Source organism: Pseudochaenichthys georgianus, chromosome 9, assembly GCF_902827115.2.
Source record: "Pseudochaenichthys georgianus chromosome 9, fPseGeo1.2, whole genome shotgun sequence".
NCBI lineage: Eukaryota > Metazoa > Chordata > Actinopteri > Perciformes > Channichthyidae > Pseudochaenichthys > Pseudochaenichthys georgianus.
This window is the reverse complement of record NC_047511.1, coordinates 15,931,564-15,946,505: the sequence shown is the minus strand read 5'-3', so window position 1 is coordinate 15,946,505 and position 14,942 is coordinate 15,931,564.

The window sequence follows — 14,942 nt, the reverse complement described above, 5'->3', positions numbered from 1 at the left end:
GCGCATGCGTGAGTGGCAATAACTTTCCTTACCAGCAGGCGTCGGTAGTGTGTATTCGTCATTCAAAGGAGACAACAACCGGAAGACAGACTGCGTGATAACCGAGAGAAGAAGAACAGACTGCGTGATATAAACAAACAACAAATAGCATGTGCGTTCCATTTTCACTCTACATTTTCATGGGGCTTTCCCGAACCTGTGTCGAGAGCTAGAGTTAAATGAAATCTCAGATTTGCCTTCTTAATAGTTTGTTTGGGTCCCTCACTTACGTTTCGCTTCTCATGCACTGATTCACTAAGCTGAACAGCCAATCAGAGTGATTTATTTGGCCGACGGCCGTTAGCCGACAGCCTCCCGATTCAACATGTTGAATCGGTGGCGGAAGGTGTCGGCACGGCTGAAAAGACACGGTGGTGCAGTACACACCAAACTGAGTAGGGCGACACAACGCTCATCGACGGCCCAACATCTATCGACATCTATCGACGCCGACAATCGGCTTGGTGTTTAAGGACCTTTAAATGTTCTCCCTTTTTCATTGGCCCCAATACTCTTCCATAGATATGGAGTATTAATCTTGAATAAGAACAACAAATCCATTTCCTACCATTTCTCTTATTGTCTCACACTTGTTTATCTAGCTTCTGTCAATGTTATTAATGAGGATCATGAAGCCAAAAAAACTGAGAAGGAATTAATTTCAGCCTGAGATAAAAAAAATCCGACTTATGCTCCGAGCAGATGGACCCTTTGTATCTTCATTGCTCATCTCTGGCAAGCTGTCCACTCTCTTACTGCTCTCGGTGCCCAGGCACTTCTGGTCCTCCACTGCCCCGTACAGCCTGGGTAATCACACATGTGATGGTGTCATGTACAGTAGCTTACAGTAGCAGATTATGCATGTTAGCGTGTCATATCTCCCCTGCGGTGGCACTTACAAGAGTGTATAGCGGGGCAGCACGTGCTGATACGTAGCTTCCAGCCATGCATCCATAAAGAATGAAAGCTCATTACAAGGCCGAGAAGCCACCACCTGCTAGAATTTACAGAGATGTGATGAGCCTCTGGGTGCGATCTAAAGTGCCTGCAAATGTGCCGTGGCATTTTACTGCTCATAATCATGGATTTGGTTGATTTCATATTCCTGCCCAGTTTATTAAACTGGGCAAATATAATCAATTTGAGAAGATGTGGTTATCAATTACAATTAGTGGCTTATTATCCATCTTAAGATTGCACTCAAGAGAATTGTGTGTTTGTGAAAGGATTTGATAAAAAAAATAAAACAGTCACAAAATGAGTGCATATTGATTTTTCGACCGTCAATATGTTATATTTAATTGTTGAATTAGCTTGTCCTGTAGGTATTCATGGGAGCAGTACATTTAATAAAGTAGCAATTTGGTGTGCTGTAGGTGTTACTAACCTTGAACAGTTGCTGCACTTGCTTTTCCTATAGACATTAAGCTATTTGTATGATGTCTATATAATGTACTGTACATGCAAGCATGTCATTGAACGTCCATACTATGCAAATTACGCTCCTCTATCCTCACATATAACCTTATTTCCCTTCTAGCCCTCCTATTGGTTTACTTTTAAAATAATCCCTGCTTGCAAGGATCTCAAATAGAAATAGCAACGTTCTCTCACATTTTTTTACAACCTTAAATAGAATGCCAAACATATGAGAAGATACTGTCGAATGTAGAGTTTACGACGGACTCTTGTCCGTCGTAAACTCTACATTCAATCTTTTAATAAAAAGGTGATGGAATCTTTTAATAAAAAGGTGATGGAATGTGTAATGAAATGGGAAATGAGTATGATTGAAGAGGGTCTACTTGTGAACGTGAGCACTAAATAAAATAAATAATCACAGAATGTTTGCTTCAAGCTCCATCATCATATGCAGACGCACTGAACAAACTGAATAGTTGACTTTAATTAAATGTATTATGTCAACAGATTTCACATAACTGTATTAGGTTAGTTTAAAGCATTGATATTAAGTTCAAATAACAAATATTAGGTTCAACTTAATATTATTGCTTTCACATAACCTCATACAGTTATTTGAAATGTGTTGACATAAAACACTTAATTAAAGTCAATGTTTTAGTTGTTTCAGTGTGTGCGTTAGCCCTTTTATAGCACGCTCACTAAATGCAATGCTTTTGCTACAACCCAAAAAAAACAATCTGCTTGTTGCAGTAATGCATTTATCTTGTAATCACCCCGCTGATGATGACAACCAGGGAACAGCTTCTGCAACTAGATGACAACTAATCAGATATGGTCACAACAGAATGTTACAACCTAACAGGCTTAGGAGGCAAACATTGATTTGATTCATCAATAGTGAAACGATCAGCTTTCAGACAAAAATAGAACAGTAATGAAGTGTGTACTCAGTTGAGAGGGAACCAAGTTGTATTTTTAGAAACATACAGCTGTTTCCAGTTGTTGTTTCCTGAGATATTTGGGCCAATCATGGTTGCCAGATAGTGTGTCATATTGTTTGTAGCCTTTATTTAACCAGGTGAAAGCCCCTTGAGATCAAAAGATCTCTTTTTCAAGGGTGACCTGCAGGATATTACCTGTTTTCCTGTCTTTTACAGTTACCATACTGTAGTACTAAGATGCTTTCAATGAATGAATACATCCATATTTGCCTTGGTGACATTGAACATCCTGTATTCTGTACCAGCTTTGGACATGCAGCAATAAAGTCCTCCTCCACATTTGAATGGGAAATAAATAATAAAGAAATGAATGGTTCATGTATTCCTTTGAATTACTTATCATCTTAATGATATCCTCAAAGCACATGCATGAAGAGGCACTCTCAGCTTTGTTGACTAGGCATAGGAAGTGAATAAGAAAGCAGCAAAGTAGGACATATTACATTCATATTCTATTTAATATTCAATAATCCATTCTTGCACAATAATATCCTGCATTATAGTTGTTACTGGAAATTTGTATTTCCACATGTAGATTTTCCACGTGTATATATATATATATATATATATATATACTTGTTTTTAATACTTTTTAATCTTTTAACTTTATAACTTTAATGCTATTTTATTTATATTTCTGAAATATATTGGACTGTTTATTTCTCTGTTTTAGTTTCTCTTATGTTTTTTATGCTGCTGCAACGCACACATTTCCCAAATTGGGATCAATAAAGTATCTATCTATCTATCTATCTATCTATCTATCTATCTATCTATCTATCTATCTATCTATCTATCTATCTATCTATCTATGGCATCATTACCCAGAGGGTTAAACATCAAAACCGTAGTTCGATAGTCATTTGGTTAAGTTTTGAGTACATTTTTTTTTTTTAAATGGAAGAGGTACGATGAGACCAATAAGAGAGGGTTACCATAAAAAACAATTATAAATACTTCTTTATTTTATAAGGTTATTATGCTAAAAATATTAGCTAGCTGAGCTCACTAAGTCAGCCAGTCATGGATATAACAAATTAGATAAACCGAACAAGTGGTTCCAACATACACAAATAAGGTAATGTAAATAAATTACAGCTAACTCCTAGACACAGAACAGCAACCTTAGCTGCTTAGGCACAGGCTTTACAGTAAGCCTACTTTACATGCTGGGACAAGCTGACAACATATTTGTATTTTTACAAAGAAAATAATATATTACATTTGCTGAAAAAAAATGTTGGGAGTACTTTCTCCTGGGCTGACAGGGGACACTAGCCACCTCATTTGTTTTGCAGGAAAGGCAGTGAACTTAATCCAGAGAGAAATTACATTTCCTTTAAAAAATATTTTGCAAAGCAGTTGAATGTCACAATATTTTAGAGGATGTGGCTTATTTAGGACATTCAGTATAAAGTGTCTAACAAGTAACATGTAATGTAATATATTGTGGGCAATTTGAGGCCATAATAAAGATTGACAAATATTTACAAGTAAGTGAAAAGGTCAAAGAACATCTATGCTGAAACAGTTTGAAATGTCACACGTGTCTACACAACATCAGTGCCTCTGGCCTTTCAGCAGTTAGATCGACATTCATTGTGTGTGTGTGTGTGTGTGTGTGTGTGTGTGTGTGTGTGTGTGTGTGTGTGTGTGTGTGTGTGTGTGTGTGTGTGTGTGTGTGTGTGTGTGTGTGTGTGTGTGTGTGTGTGTGTGTGTGTGTGTGTGTGTGTGTTTCATTTATCTTCTTTTTCCATCACCATTTCATTTTTCAATCAGACCATCATTGGCTGGCCACTGTTGGTGACTTGGAGGCGGGTCACTGTGTTAATCAATCTGAAATAAATGTGTTGTTGCTCTCAGGCTTTCCCCCCGGCCTGGTCATAATGATTTTTACTAGACACGCAGAGGGGTATTCAGATGTTTGAGAAACAGGAGGAGGATGGAGGAGAGGGGCGTTAAGGGGCTTCAGTGGCATGAAGGAAAGATTTAGAGAAAAGGGAAATCATATATACAGAAAGAAAAATTGCGTAAGGAGGATGATAATTACTGTATAATGAGACCAAGATGATGAAAGGAAGGAGAGCTAGGAATGACCACCGGGTGAAGTTTTGATAGAGCTGGAGAATATTGCAGCAGTGGCCACGCGTAATATTACATTACATTTAGCTGACGCTTTTATCCAAAGCGACTTACAATAAGTGTGTTCGACCAACAAAATACAAACTTGAAGAAAACATAATCATATAAGTACATCAGGTTTCATAGAGCAAAAACATTTCAAGTGCTACTCAACTGGCTTTAGGTAAGCCAGCCCTTTATTAGTATACAAGTGCTTTGTTAATAGTTCTATCACTCGAAGTGGAGTCGAAAGAGATGAGTTTTCAGTCTGCGCCGGAAGGTGTGTAAGCTATCTGCTGTCCTGATGTCAATGGGGAGCTCATTCCACCCTTTTGGAGCCAGGATAGCAAACCCACGTGTTTCTGCTGATGGGAACTTGGGTCCCCTTCGCAGCGAGGGTGCAGCGACCCGTTTTGTTGATGCAGAGCGGAGTGCACGTGCTGGGGTGTACGGTTTAACCATGTCCTGGATGTAGGAAGGGCCAGATCCATTCGCAGCATGGTACGCAAGTACCATTGACTTGAAGTGGATTCTAGCAGTTACCGGAAGCCAGTGGAGGGAGCGGCGTGGTGTGGGAGAATTTAGGAAGGTTGAAGACCAGACGAGCCGCTGCATTCTGGATGAGCTGCAGAGGTCGGATGGCACATGCAGGTAGACCAGCCAGGCGGGAGTTGCAGTAGTCTAGGCGTGAGATGACGAGAGCCTGGACCAGAACCTGCGTCGCTTTCTGGGTCAGCTGGGGATGTATCATCCTGATGTTGTAAAGCGTGTATCTGCAGCAGCGGGTTGTAGCAGCGATGTTTGCAGTGAAGGACAGGTTGTTATCTAGGATCATGCCCAGATTCCTTGCAGTCTGAGTCGGGGAAACAACAGAGGTGCCGATGTTGATTGTTAGGTCAAGAGTGGGACAATCTTTTCCCGGAAGTAAAAGCAGTTCAGTCTTGTCAAGGTTGAGCTTGAGGTGATGAGCAGACTTCCACTGAGAGATGTCAGCTAGACAAGCAGAGATGCGTGCGACGACCTGGGTCTCTAAGCGGGGAAAGGACAGAATTAATTGGGTGTCGTCAGCGTAGCAGTGGTATGAAAAACCATGCGGGCTAATGACAGATCCGAGCGAGTTTGTGTACAAGGAGAAGAGGAGGGGACCAAGAACAGAGCCCTGGGGGACCCCTGTAGTTAATTGACAAGGGTCGGATTCCAGAGCTAAGAGGCTGCTCCGCTGCGGTGTGAACAGGAAAACCCGGTGCTTTTCAAGCTCCAGCTCCGAACTGGCCCTGAAACACCATTGGTGTGAATGAGGTAACAGTGATGCATATCGAATGGTGGTAAAGTGCAATTTAGTGGGTTAATCAGTTTGGTTATTATGTTGTAATGTGGCTGTAATATAGATAGATTTTGATCACATTACTGTTTCAATTAAAGAGACGTTAAGATTGTTCCTGCCCAAAAGCAGTAGCGTGGCATGGGGAAAAATTTAGGGGAAGCCCATTTTTTTGGGTCGGGGGGGGTGGTCAATAACGTAACCAGATGAGTGATTACAGCGCCCGGTATCATTTTACACACATTTGTATCACACAGATGCAGGACTTAAACACACCTGTTATCTAACCGACAGGTCCGCACGCACTCTCCAACTGAAACTCTCTCGTCTTATTAATTTAAGCATTTTACTTATTAATTTATGCAGACAACTTGTTCATTGTGCTTCTTTGTGCGAATGGTTCTTGCTAAGTCCAGAGCCTCGTCAATCCTGACGCGTCCAAAAAGCTTCAATTTCACAGCACAATCTATGTGATTTTTGGATTTACCATGCCTCTCAATTACCCATGACAGGTTGGCAAGGTCGATGAATCCTGAAGTTGCCCAAGGATTGTTCAGGGAGCACGAATCCTTGTCAAAAAGAAGACATGGCCAGCAAAATAGACACTGAAGTTTAGCGCTTCCAGTTAGCCACTCCGTGCGGACATAATTGTCCTCATTGAACATCCGATTCGCTCCCTTTTTCCTCTGTGTACACACAGCTCGAGTGCGGGCATTGGCCTGTCATCTGATTTAATTTTTAGTTGCTGCTGTAGCGGAAGTTTAGTAAAGTTATGTTTGATTAAGTACGCCACATCTCCACCCTCCATAATGCTTCATTTGCTTGATAATTTCTAACGGCGGTGATGACAGTTACAGTATTAAAACTGATGTTGATGTGATTTGATTGGATGGCAGTGTCCAATCAAATCGCCAGCCGCCTCTGAAGGGAAGCAAGAGGCGGATGGCTTCCCTTGGCATGGCCCTGACCAATCACAGGTTGGCAGGGGCATCACATGGGCCTCATCTGATTGGTCAATCCCTCCATTTTTTTCACCAAGGGAAGCCAGATTCGGCTGGCCTCCTCTCGCAACAGTGAATGCAATCTACTGTTTCACCATAACATCTAGAGGGGCGCTGTTTGTTTCACTCTTTGTAAAATACTCAATGAGAATGTGGGAGAGACGGGCCGGCAGCAACGCACAGCAAAGGAGAATTATCGAAAACGAAGTGTATTTATTTATTTAAATTATAACTACAATCCGAAAAAACAGGGGAAGCCTGGCTTCCCTTGGCCTCCGGGAGAAAACGCCACTGCCCAAAAGCAAAATAAATGACTAATTCATAAGCAAGGGGGGGTAGATTGCTTATCAGAATAATTGAAAGACCAGGGTTTCTGTCAGAATGAGATTAAGTACCTGATAAGCGAATGATTTATGACCCTCATAAGTGATTTACAACCTGATCTCACCAGAATGCGTGACTCCACCACGACTCCTTAACACTGCATTGCGTGGTGGAGTCACGAACTTTGTTACATTTGCGTGTCTGCACCACGCAAACAACCCCAATGTAAAGTGAATGAGGCTCTTTTGTCGTGGTGCACACACGCATTTCTACAACGTCCTGCAGGGAGCTTTTATTCTATAAAACGTTTTTAAAATATACTTTATAGCTTGTAGTAACTCGCGGGAGGCTTCTTTTATTTTATTTGTATTCATAATAATTTTTATTTTTTGTCAGAATGTATTATGGTGCATTATTTTACGATTTTTTGTTCTCAAAAAACAGTGCATTGTGTGTAATACAACTGGGATTTTTATTAAATTAGTTAGTTTTTAAGGAAGGCCAGAGCTTCAGCTGTGTCCAATAGATTGTTCCCTTTAGTTAACGTTTTTTAAAAGAACATTATATTCCTATTTGATCATGTCCCCTTTATTGTATTACGGAGAGCAATGTGAGCATCCATTCCCATTGGATAACGGAGGATTTTACACCCGGAAGTAAGCATTCTCCTTACTGTCGATTAATTTTACAGTGCTATCTGCACTACTCATCAACTCAAAAACACCAGATTATCCTTGTTGATTACACAACATTGATTGGTTTAAATTGTGTACAATGCTTTTGTATTTTTCCCCTTCGATTCGGAGAAACAAATATGTGTTCAGTTTAGGATGGCCGAAGACACTACACTACCCAGAATCCTCAGCTATCGTTTGGGACTCCACCATGTGCTTTGCTTGACAAACCCCGTGATTTGTCCTCAACCTCTGTGATTGGATGTTGGAGTGGCAGTGCGCGAAGTGTACGCTGAGCGACAAACAGCATTTTGAAATGGAATGAAACCCATCGACGCCACACTATTCAAAACAGGAATCGAACGTCTCCTACCCCCCCCCCCCCCCCCCCTTAGGTCACAGGCTCCTCCAATAGTGCAACACAATAAAACAGATACACAGAAAAAATAGTGCAAGTCAATACAAAAAGAAAATTAGTAAAATAGTAAAAAGTGAAATAGTGTAATAAGAGTCTATACAAGGGATTGGAATATGATATATTAAACAAATAATTTCTAAGTAGCAGCCAGATTAATGCTATGGATGTTATTTCAAAGTTCAGGTGTTTAATAGTTGTATGGCCTGTGGGATGAAACTGTCCCTGAGTCTGGTGGTTTTAGTCCGGATGTAAGATAAAATAAGATAAGATGGTACTTTATTGATCCCAATTTGGGACATTGTTTTTGTTGCATCAGCATAAAAGACAAGGCATTTTACAATAAAACAAAACTACAAACAAACAAAAAAAGAAAATAGAAAATATAGGCTACGTGTTGAAATAAAAAATATACATGTAGATATTATATATGCAAATACATATTCAAAAATATATGACAATGGAATATGGAATATCAAATATTGAACAGATTATATATGTGTACAATGTACAGCGATGTTGTATTAGAGAAACTATGGAGCAGAGAGTTCTCTTCCAGCCAGAGGTGATTTGTTGTACAGAGTTATTGCAGTGGGCAGGAATGTGTTCCTGTATCGGTCCTTGTGACAGCGGAGCTGCAGCAGCCTGTTGGAGAAGGAGCTCCGTTGACTGTCCAGCTGCAGGTGGAGAGGATGGGTGGGTTATCCATCATGGACAACAGCCTGTTCAGTGTCCTCCTCTCCACCACAGCTTCAAAGGGGTCCAGCTTGATGCCGATGACAGACCCAGCTTTCCTGATCAGTTTATTGATCCTGCTGGTGTCACCTGCTCTGATGCTGCCCCCCCAGCAGACCGCAGCAAAGAAGAGTGCACTGGCCACAACAGACTAGAAGATCTCCAGCATCTTGCTGCACACGTGGAAGGATCTCAGCTTCCTCAGAAAATAGAGTCTGTTCATCCCCTTCTTGTACACAGCGTCAGTATGAGGGCTTTCTTTAAGGTTAACCTGGTATTTTTACTCCACTACATTTATTTTAGTTACTTTACAGATTCTGATTAATGATGTGAAATACCCTTAAAGCAGACTTTAGTTACACCTGAGTAAAATGCAGGGAAGGTGATTGTCAAGTGCCAACAATCAGGAGAGATATTTGATTGGAGGACTGGCTTATCTAAAGCCAGTTGAGTAGCACTTGAAATGTTTGGCTCTATGAAACCTGATGTACTTATATGATTCTGTTTTCTTCAAGCTTGTATTTTGTTGGTCGAACGCACTTATTGTAAGTCGCTTTGGATAAAAGCGTCAGCTAAATGCAATGTAATGTAATGTAATGATTGTTGGTGCTTGAGAAGACTAAATATGTATCTGCAGATCCCTATAAAGTATATACATTACTCGTTATTCTCTACAAATTAATTAGTTAATTAAAAACTGTATATAATTGCTATTTTGGACATCCCTTTTCAAGATTTCAATATTACTCTAAACATGTAATAACGTGCTTTAACCAGTAGGTGGTTTGGGTTAAAAATCTGTCAAGTTTACAGTGTTAACAAAATAAAATATACTGCTGTTTCTGGTTTAGTTTACGACGGATATATTTAGTTATTTTTTTGATATTTGTAACACAAAAGCGATGGAAAAACCCCACAGCAACACAGAAAAGATAGTCTTAACATGAGTAGTTAATAAAAAACAATAATATCAAACTAATTATTACTACTAACTTTATTGTGAAATTAAAACAGAACGGTAAAAGAATAGTTTCCGGTCTATTTTGAGGCCAGATCTCTGTAGATAAAGAAAGTACTACGACAGATGTGTACTATTTACAATGCATTCATGTGATGACTTTCAAAGAGTAAAGCAAGCACTGCTGAATAAAGTATGATTTATCTTTTACGAAACGTTTTCTTTCATATGGAATACAGTTGGAGGTCAACTAATCACAGAGCTTGAGGCAACGCGGAACAATAGCTGAGGATTCTGGGTAGTGTAGTGTCTTCGGCCATCCTAAACTGAACAAATCTTTGTTTCTCCGAATCGAAGGGGAAAATTACAAAAGTATTGTACACAACTTAAACCAATCAATGTTGTGTAATCAACAAGGATAATCTGGTGTTTTTGAGTTGATGAGTCGTGCAGATATCACTGTAAAATCAATCGACAGTAAGGAGAATGCTTACTTCCGGGGTAAAATTCTCCGTTATCCAATGGGAATGGATGCTCACATTGCTCTCCGTAATACAATAAAGGGGACATGATCAAATCGGAATATAATGTTATTTTAAAAAAACGTTAACTAAAGGGAACAATCTATTTGACACAGCTGAAGCTCTGGCCTTCCTTAAAAACAAACTAATCACAGTTGTATTACACACAATGCACTGTTTTTTGAGACCAACAATTCGTAACTAATGCACCATAATACATTCTGACAAAAAATTAAAATTATTATGAATACAAATAAAATAAAAGAAGCCTCCCGTGAGTTACTACAAGCTATAAAGTAGATTTTAAAAACGTTTTATAGAATAAAAGTTCCCTGAAGGACGTTGTAGAAATGCGTGTGTGCACCACGACAAAAGAGCCTCATTCACTTTACATTGGGGTTGTTTGCGTGGTGCCGACACGCAAATGTAACAAAGTTCGTGAGTCCACCACGCATTGTGGTGTTAAGGATTCGTGGTGGAGTCACGCATTCTGGTGAGATCAGGTTGGTGATTTATGACCCTCATAAACCTTAGGCTGGAGCCACACGAGCACGATAACGCAAGCGGACCACAATCGTTATCAAAAAAGTCTTCCACACGCAACAGGCACCAGAAACGTGTCCGTTCACACGAGACCGCTCGAAAGTGCTGGAGACGCTGTAGTACATGCCAGGCCTGTAAGTGGTGCTGTAGTCCTGCCACAAAAGTAGCGAAGAAGACTTCCCTCGCATGCCCTTCTGTTTATTCTCCGCTGTGGACGCTCTGGCTCTTTTTCTCCCTCCCCGAGGCAAGCGTTTGCTCCTGCTGTAAATCTCTCCGGTGGTCCACCAGCAGATGAAAAACACCCACCGCTCCGCCTCTTCCAAGGGACCGTATAGGGAGTTTCAGTTCGATTTTTTTCCGCTGGTCAACTTGTCCGTGAAAGTTTAAATATTCCGAACAAAATTAGAAAAGTGCCGGTCGAAGGTCTTCTTTGTTATTTATTGAGCTTTAAAACAAATGAATAACGACTCGCTTTAAAACAAATGAAAAACGGAGCCTCTCTTTTCCTCCCCATCTTCTGACAGCCCAGCAGCTGATCTCTGAGCAGGAGAGGTGGGGAGAGGCGGGGCTATTGCTTCAACGTTATCAGTAAACGATCGTATATGCGTAAACACGGAGCCGTTTGCCCCCCCAGAGCGTTTAGTTTGCAGACCTACCCACCTTGGTACCCGTTATAGTTTTGTGCGTTTCCATGTCGGCCTCGTGTGGCCGAACCGTCTATTTGATAGTGAACTGTAGCAGATACGACCGTTATCATCCTTGTGTGGCCGGGGCTTTAGTCCCGCCGCCAAATACCTTTGATATGGCACCTGTCACTCTGACATCCGTGACCTTTGACCCTTTTATGACTTGTTTGTTTATTGTTTTAGTGCCCCTCATAAAGGATGTTGCTCAATAGTGGGTGTGATAAGACTTTACATATCTGACCTTTGACCCATTTATCTTTTATGACTTGTATCTTGTTTTATTGCCCCCTCATAAAGGATGTTGCTCAATAAGGGGTGAAGACTTTATTGCCTCTTTGATGTGAAACCTGTTATAGAGCATCCTTAGTAAGTCATGATTGTCAATGATAAAACCAGATATAGTTAATGATGATAGTATGACTTGTTTCGGTAACCTGTTGTGGTTGTAATGCCCTCTATCAGGTAATGTTCTTTAATAGTGGGTTAATATTATGTGGTAACCGTGACTGAGGTTGCCACATGTAAAGCTAGTCACTGACAACGCCACCCGTAGACCCTAAGTCGTGGATCGATTTTAAAGCTTCCCTTAATCGGTTCAATTATGACAGAGGCATGAATTCCAAAAACATAATACAGCTTTATTTAACAAGTGTTTGGAAACCGTTTAAAATATCAATTCATGTAAAGTATAAAAATGGCAAATATAATTCAATACATATATAAGTTACCCTCCTCAGTTTGGCAGGCCCGGTCCGCTGGGTTGCAGTGCCTGCTAATCGTGAGGGACAAAAACAAGAAAAGCCACACACCAAAACAACATGCATGCAATATTTAAACCACAAACTCTATGAAATAATAACAGTGAGATATTTAGCATACAGAAAAGAAATTGTCACACCATGCAGTCCCTACACTGAAGGCAGGCAGCGTTCCACCCGGGCCCAGGCCTATGCCGCAGAGGAGCGCAACCTACGACACAAATAATAAAATGATTATACTGCCATACACCTACACATGAAAGAAAATACACAAGAAAATACACAAGAAACACTATAGGACAGTGGCTGGCCTGGTCCTTTTGAAAAGGAAACATAACATGTTAGTTGCCAGCCTCATTCACCAACTCAATATAAAATGAAAGAGTTAAAAACAAGGCATACTTCCAAGAGAGTATATTTCCAACTCAGCTTAATCCTGCCGGGGAAATGGTCGCTTAATATCCCGGGTAGCTGGGCCGGTTGTGTACATTAAGCTCTGTAAAACACATAAATAAGTTGCTTAAAACACAATTAAAAACGTCAGTTTAAAAACGCCATTTAAAAGCAAATTACTCATAACAGACCCGGTCTTGTGCCTGTCGGGAGAGTTTCCCTCCGTCAATGGTAAACTCTCGTCTTGCACTCGCCCTAATAAAACCAAACTAAATGAGCCACTTGCATAAGTTAATTTAAAAGACCATAAAACCACCTTAAAACTGTTATTCCTACCTTTGTGAGAAGACCAGTGACAGGCAGCCAAGAGAGACTTTTTTGAACTGACGGCAAACTTTTTATGGCTTCCTGGTCACCGGTCATGTGACCGCATCAGGTGACAATGACGTCAGATTCCCACAATTACTTATTGACTCTTTTGTGGTAATATAAGGTGATATGACATTGTTATTGTTTAATTACTTTATTAACTATAAGGAAGCCCCTTTGAAGTTGTGTTTCCCTGGATGATGGAAATAGTCTAAGTTCCATGTTAGGGGGACATTACGGAGCTCATGAGTCAGGCTTTTGAGGCTTGAAGAGTGGACAAAGAGAGGTGTATTTACTGGTGTGTTTCCCTGGATGATGGAAATAGTCTAAGTTCCATGTTAGGGGGACATTACGGAGTTCAGGAGTCAGCCATTTGAGGCTTTGTTAACATTAATGCTTTTTGATTTATTTGTGTTACTAAGATACTTTTAGATACACTTTGAAGTGTGCAACACTTTTACTACTGGTAGAATATTAAGTAATTTGTAAGGAATAGGGTTTCTTTATAGGCAGTTTGTGATTTTTAGGGCTGGTTCAGTGAGACAATGCAGTTTTGATAATGTCAAGTTTCAAGGCTTATATTGTCATCAGCACATAAGCTACAGGCAATGAAAAACATAGGTCACAGGCTCCTCCAACAGTGCAACATATATTTATAAAACGGTCAAATCAAGCAATCTGATTAGTTCTTAGCAGTGATATAATGAGCGTATATCACGGGTAGAATTGTAGTTACTTTTCACAAGTCATGTATCCCTCCGTGTCTGAGAAAAAGCTACAACCATTACAACTGTTACATTACGTCCGTAACAAAACTAACTAACTAACTAACAAAGCATAAGATGGAAACATTTAAGGTTAACATTGATTGAGCAGTGCCTATCTCCAGAAAAAAAAGCACCTAAACGACGACATGCAGAGCTACGTGAAGAGCAGGTAGACCAACTGGAGAAGTACCACCATTCAAAAGCTTTCTGATGCGGTTCTTGAAACAAAGCAGAGAAATTATGACCGTTAGTGGCCACAGGTGTGAAAGCTCTCTCCAGAGCTACTGGAAGCCGAATCTCGGGGACCGGAGAAAGTGGAGCAATATTCTTGCCACGCCAAGCAACAGCCTAGAACAGGGGTCGTGCCAGCATTGGCACGCGTATGGGCATATATATGTCTCATAATTATTTGTGTGAACAAAAAAATAATTTGTAAATGTAAAACACCATCCACAAATGCATTTAAAAGATTTCCATACTCACAAATAAATGTGCAAGTGTAAAACGGATCCGCAAATACGCTAAATATTTTCACAAATAAAAAAAAAGATCTGTGAATATCTCTTTAACATTTACAGCTTTCGATCAGGCATTTGTGAATCCATTTTGTATTTGTCGACCAAAAATGCGCTTGCGGATCTCAAATCTCTGCTCGTGGATCTCACATATCTGCTTGTGGATCGTCTTTTTACACACACGGAATGTTGAGACATATTTTCCGCCGGTCTCGGCTATTTACTCGTGTCACTCGGTTATTTTCGGAATCCAGGTGATTGCCTGCTGATGATGACATTTCCGCATGATTTCAAAGTAAGAGCATGATGGTTTGTTTAATGCTCTGTTTTTTTATTATAATGAACATTAGATGCATTCTTTATCACCATCATCATC